The sequence below is a fragment of the Triplophysa rosa genome, linkage group LG6 (assembly GCF_024868665.1).
Source record: "Triplophysa rosa linkage group LG6, Trosa_1v2, whole genome shotgun sequence".
Taxonomy (NCBI): domain Eukaryota; kingdom Metazoa; phylum Chordata; class Actinopteri; order Cypriniformes; family Nemacheilidae; genus Triplophysa; species Triplophysa rosa.
Genome location: NC_079895.1, coordinates 21,290,931 through 21,297,873, shown reverse-complemented (window position 1 = coordinate 21,297,873; position 6,943 = coordinate 21,290,931). Strand labels below are relative to the sequence as shown.

Sequence of the window (6,943 nt, the reverse complement as noted above, 5' to 3'; positions counted from 1 at the left end):
TGCATATGTTTTAAGTATAATCATGAGTTTTGATGTGTTTTATTGAATCATAGGATTAAGAACAACGCTGCATAATTAAAGCATTAGATGATTGAGTGTTTTTTACTGAAAGTATTTTAATATGTTGTCTTGCCATATGAAACTGTCTCTAGGGGACACTTCCTGAAACTAGCAACTGACCGCAGGGTGCAAAAGATGTTGTTTTGCAGGAACTAACAGAAAAGGAGGAGTCAGAAGATGAGAACGACGTCAAATACTGAATAAATATGTGTGTTTTTGAATAATCTGGGTTGTTGGCTTGTGGTGGAGTGAGGAGATCGTCTGACAACCCAAAGCTTTGTTACTCCTTTTTACATCTGATAATAAACTTCTAATCGATTTTGGAGAACGTCTCTGTGCAAATTTTTGAACATGCAGGACTGCCTCAAAAGTCCAACAACATTTAAACAATAAACTTTAATCAAAAATAAACAAACAATAACACGGAAGTAAAAGGCCGGCAGCCACCTCACGGTCGACTGCCGGCCACACAAACATAAATAAAACTTAAACAAAACTCAACTCATGTCCGGGCCCGTTCCTCTCTCGTCGGCAGTCCCGTCGCTCGTCCTCTTATGCTCCCTAGCTCCCCGTGAGGCATGCAGGACCGGTGCGCGTACAGCTGATACTCATTATCACTCACGCCACCGGCCCCGCCTTCCTGCCCCACGGCTCTCGTCCCGCCTTCCTCGCTACACATATTATAAGACATTATTATTGGCAGTTTTTGTTGCTTTTAACTTTGTGGCTAACCAAAACCGACCCAAATCTTAACCGAACTATACGTTCTTTTTATGGCAAGTCTAACTCAAGCCAGGATGTATCCAAATTAATGCTTGTTTTTTTTGTTTCTTCTGGCTGACCAGACTCACGCCAAAAACGAGCCTAATTCTGTTTCACACAAGACTGTGAAAAAAACCAATGCCAGAAATAAGACAGAAGGGCCAAATTTAAATCAGATTTGGCCAAGAATTTGTTGCTATCTGGGAAGAGACGAGCTGTGACGTGATCTTGATTACCGCGCTGTTTTGAAAAAGTGTGATGTGTTAAAAATCCACACCCCCACATGCTGCTTTTCACAGCGCAAGACTGTTTTTTTCCAGGCGCTAACGGGTGTACAGTTAAATGCTGCAGATTTACAGAAAGGGATTAATCTATGGGCCTTGGTCTGTTAATCTACAGGATTAAACTGTCTATTGAAATAACAGGATTTTACTGTTGGAAATTGCCAGTTTTTTAACAGCAATTTTTTACAGTGTAGATTCAATCCCAAGGAATACTGATCAAATGTACAGCTATAGTGCACTGTAAGTCGCTTTGTATAAAAGCATCTGCCAAATGCGTAAATGTAAATTTACTGTAAAATCTATTATTTAAAGCAAATATCACTTCTTTAGAAATGTCAGCGTTGTTACCACAACAAATCCAGACCACATAAGACCTGTCTGGTTTTCATAACTTTGTTCTTCAACAAATCAGCGTAGCCTGATGAAAATAAAGCTCCTCCCCTAACCATCACGAAAGCAGATCGTACTAAAACAAACGAATGAGTTCATACAAATTCTCATAAAATAGTTGTGATCTGCCATGGGATTGTGTTGAACCATAATATATAAATATTGAAACTTTGTGAACTTCCTTAAGATGGTCACCTATGGTCCCAACATCCTATTTTGCAAGCCAACTGAAAACAAAAGATTTTCAGAGGTTTCCAGATAAAAATGCCACCACAGTTATTAAGTTGTACAGTGTCAATTGCCTTAATCACTTGCATGGAGGAAAATGCTTGTTGACAACATGTGCTTGTTTGGTGACTAACTTTGGGGGTTTTGGATACAGGAAGATTATTGATGACTGCTGCACATCTTCAACAGCCTTTTGATTGTTCTTAATGAAAATATTTCACATGCAGATTCTAAGACAAGAGACAAATAGCTGACAAATTGTAGACCTACCATTCTGTGTCAAAGGAATAATTATTAAAGGTTTCTTCTTAGAAGAGGTCACTTTTTTGTAGCAATGTCAAAACTTGAGCAGTGGCACTTTTAAATGCAATTAACATTAGGCCTACTCAAAGAGATTAAATTGTTTCTGTTATATCTGTTCTGTTACAGTAAAGATTCTCCATGGGAAAATATGCTTCCTGTTCTCATTCTTGTTGGAGATACAACAGGACATTGAACAGGCCAATTTATTTGGATCAAAGTGATGCAAAGCAGCGGACATTATGCTTCCTTATAAAACATGCCCCCCACAACAGGAATAGACTTATGACTGTTATCATGTACTGTCACAATGTATATGAGGACACACAAGCCTACAATTTGTTCTGTTGCACTAAAAGCACAGTTGACTCAGGGGAAGCATTTCATTGACTTTGGCCTTGCAGTTCCAACACCTAGAACTGTGAAATCACATAATCCAAATACACCTCTAAGAAGTGTGACTAAAGTAGCAGTAATTCCTGGTGATTCAATTATTTATCTTTTAAAAAATCAGATGACATTAGATGAGATTTCATAATATCACATAACAGGTCAACAACATTAGAACAAAGTATTTGACAGTGATATGGGTCTCAGAAAATGTCTTACTCTACATAGCCTGCTTCGAGATTCATTTAAACTTTACAAAAAACAAAGACAAAATGTTCTGTACACTGAATGAACTACTCGACCCATATATCATTCTGAATGATGACATAATAGAAGAAAATAGCTATATTTAATACTTTAAACTAAAGTATAAAATAAAATACGTACATTTCTATTATTTATAAATATACAAATATACATATTCTTTATTAGTGTAGAAAGAATACCTTTACATAATTATCAATGCTTTATGGGATTTCTTAAATTGAGCAATTTAATACAAATATTAAAATTCAAAAGTTGAAATGACGCAGAATATTTGCTTCCACAGAAGCATATATTGTATCCATTAATAATCCCCATAATCTCAGGTCTTGTAGTATGTCTGTCTTTAAAAGTGTCATGGTTCTGCCTCTTCTTGTCATGTCTTTCTTGGTCTTGTGGCAGAGCCTCGTGTTTTGTGTGAAGAGAAACATATTATTGTCGGTTACGACATAATATGCGTTCTCTCGGTCTTGTCTTTGGTCTCTCGTTCAGCTTTCCATCAGTGTTTCATCCCTGACACCTGTCCCTTGTTAATTATCCTTTGTTAGTCTCCCTATATAATGGCCTTGTGTCTCTTGTCCTGTGCTCGTTCGTACTGTGACATAGGGTGTTTGCCTTGCCTCGCCTCGCAGTCCTGTCCTTGTTTTAACCCCCCATCGTGGGTCTTTGTTTTGTGTTTATTGTTTAAATGAATCTAGTTTTTGATTAACCCCTTAACTGCTGCCTGCACTTGGGTTCTTCCCCCGCTGACCCTGACAAAAAGTTAATACATTATAATTAAAAATCAATTTGTCTATTACAGAACCCCACTGTTACACCCCCTAACACATATTTACTTCAAACTATGTTGTCATTATTCTAATTTCTGCTATTTGCTATTTAAAGTAGCAGGAACCTTGAAGTCTATACATTTAAGCTACGCTGCATTATTTTATGCAATAATGCTTAATTTACATGGATAATTTCATAAATGTGCCCTAATGGAAGAAACAAAATTATTTCACTCTTCTGTAGTCTAAACACATGGCTGCGTCTAAGTCTTCTCATGGAACACAGGCTTGTGTGAAATTACAAACTCTGTTATTGTTTACAATGCTTTTGTGCAACATATGTTATTGTGATGCTCTGTTCTTGGATGCAATGACAATTTCTGACAAAACTAAACTAACTAAAACATAGAAGCTTGAGGTAGCAGATAATCAATAATTTGCATTACATGGAGGTACTGTAAGAAAATGACAACGAACATGATGGATTGATATCCAGTGGTAAGATATTTAAATCATGAGCAATTTTGTTTTAATGAAACAAAGTGTGGAATTAAAAAAAAACATGATCAAACAACAATACCTACCATTAATTTCTCTATAATCAACAAAAAAAAAAGATGCATTTGCATGCAGTACAAGTGTACCGAAAATTGAAACTGAAGAAAAAAAACTCTGGGTTTTTGGCTTCTCTCCTGGTCTCTCTGTGTACTATTTTTTGTGTTATTTATAGTTTCTTAATCATTTAATATAGTGTAAACTAATACAGTTACAGAAATCCAGATCCATAGGAATGCTCTGTATATACAATAAAGATAAATCCCTCTTATACTATTTTAAATTATAAATACATATACTTTATTTTAAATGATATATTATCAACAGTTGTTGTATATTTTTTTGCTGTCACAACATGACACATGTACAGTTTATTTATCAACCCATTCAGGGTGAGCAAGCTTCATCCTTGTTCAATATACATACACTGTGACATATGGCATACAGTATGACTAAACTGACAATGCAAAACCAATGCTATATACAGTAATTGCTGTGCTAATTTAAAATAAGTCATAATATAATGTCAGATTCTGGTCTGATAAAAAGCTTTACGTTTTATAGAGACCTCCGTTCACACGAGATAAGTAGGCTATAATGCGAAGAAAATGTCACCCCAATGTACCACGAGATAACATCGTTAACACTCAAACCACAATGTAAAGATACATGTATACCCATTTCAGTTTGAAAACAGCCAAACAAACATTAATTTGCTAAATTAAAAGCCAGATTTTATTGTAATTTATCAGTTAAAACTATCATTTGGTAACAAGCTTTTCTATGTAAACAGCAGTGCACACTTAATTAAACTTTATAAAAGCCACCATTACATCGTCGAAATGAAAAAGGAACTTTAAAAGCCGTATTTTAAAAACTAGAGATGCTTAAAAGAAAGAAATTATTCTAGACTACTCACTCACGCACGTTGCATTCCTCTGGTCGAATCGCGCAGGAATGTGAGATATATGTCGCCATGAGACAGATACGATTCACCCAATAGTGACCGATTGCATGGTGCACATGCACAAGGAAGCTTACTGTTGACTGCAAGCCCCGCTCACTACGCCACGCAACGCGTCGCGCAAGCGGACGCAGAGGGGCAGTCGTGGAGATGGAGAGATGGACTAAAATATAGACAGCATGACTGCTTCATCTGAGCCTTTTATTAGGCTTAATCTGAATCAAAGTGGCATTTGGCATATTTAAATATTATCATCTCTATTTCGACATGAACGTTGTATACAATACAACAGAATTCAACAACCAAAAAGTAATAGATATAAGCTAACATAAAATAATAAAATGATAATAATAATAAAAGTAAATACGTTTTACTCTTTTATTCAAACGGTTGTGTCTGTTCTCTCTCTCTCTCTCTCTCTCTCTCTCTCTCTCTCTCTCTATCTTTCTCTCTCTCGCACGCATGCACGCACGCACGCACGCTTTTTTAACACAGTCGTCTTGGCTTAAAAGAGTGTCTAAAGCACGAGCCAATGGCGTTCGAGTGTGAGCTTTGACAGAGCATTGGTTGAATGTGCTGAACGAATACGCCCTTCACTGAAGAAACGAGCCTGTGTTTGAGTCTGAACGAGAGAGATCTCGTTCGTACACGAACGAAAGGAGTCAAAGGACCTGCTGATTCTCGTTCATGAATAGGGATGGGTATGGTTAAGATTTTATCGATACCGATACTGCTTATTGATACCGGTACTTATCTATACTTGTATCGATACTACGCTCTATAATTTGATGCAAAAACACATGATGTGAAAAGATATTAAACATTTTAAGTTTATTTATCACAGCTGAGCTTTAGAACTGCAGTTTACAAATGCTTCTGAGCAAACAGAAAATGCCACATAACGTGTGTGTTCCTTAGCATACCACTTACGGCACTAAGCATGTGCATAGGAGCACATCATAATGTAATTCAACATATTTACTTTACATCACTATGGTTATTTGGCTGGTAAACCGTATTTCTTTTTTCCTTTCTGGTTTTAGGTCTACATAAATTTAAGTACTATTTTCTAAGCAAGTAATATTTTTTAATTATATGTACTATTTTTTTATAATTTTACTAGCACATTTACTTCAATTTACTAAAGTAAGTAAATATACTCCGTGGCCGAATTATTAAAAACAATGTTATAACTTGTTCTCAAATAAAGGACATTTATTTTGACGGGTTGCCGCAAAGCGGTGTTTGACGGAAGCTTCCTCATTGTGAAACGCGGACGCTGAAAGCTCAACAAGCGCAACCTTGCCACTCTTTCACTCATAAACATGCAAAACAAGCAGATTACAAATACATCGCGGAAATCATATGGCCCTATATATCACACATACGTCGAGCAAACTTCGGCCATTTGGACATCATTCAGGGATGAAATGACTGCGGTCAAGCCAGCCGCGGTTTGAAAATACACGGTCAAGCCAGCCGCCGTTTAGGTTCAGATGCGCGCTTATTGAGTGGTTTACGGTACATTACGGTAACACCGCTTGTAAAGCTTTATTTAAATGTAGATGATCCGCGTCTCTTGTCAATAATATATTTCTTGTTTTACGTTTAGAATATCTCGTTTTTGTCGTAATTTATGCAGGTTTTTTTCTCCGAATGTTTGCATTATGATTGCTGTAACGTTATATTGTGAAACCAATGTCTCTGTCTGTATCGTAAATATGTATTATTTCAATGCCTTCTAGACCTTTGTCCTGCAAATAAAACTGTTTATGCAGTTTGCAATTACAGTACCCATGGATTTGAACAGATTTAATTACAGTATGTTTTTTGAAAGCATTTTGTTTGAAAAATATTATTCCAATATAATTGACTATACAAACATTATTTCTCATAAGTAGAAAAAACTGATGGTGGGTTTCTATAGGGGCCATCCCACACTATATGCACACCATATATGGACTTATTTTACTGTA

The 6,943-nt window shown here is 36.3% G+C and overlaps 2 protein-coding genes across 2 annotated transcripts in view; both read right to left on the bottom strand.

Moving 5' to 3' along the window:
- htr1fa (5-hydroxytryptamine (serotonin) receptor 1Fa) overlaps positions 1–5,312 on the bottom strand; it is a 31,994-nt gene extending 26,682 nt beyond the window's left edge. Inside the window, exon 1 of the mRNA XM_057335461.1 lies at positions 4,923–5,312. The gene's annotated coding sequence lies outside the window, so the exon portion shown is untranslated. The remainder of the gene's footprint in view (positions 1–4,922) is intronic.
- LOC130555347 (uncharacterized) overlaps positions 1–6,943 on the bottom strand; it is a 130,606-nt gene that overhangs the window by 75,362 nt on the left and 48,301 nt on the right. The gene's annotated exons all lie outside the window — the stretch shown is intronic.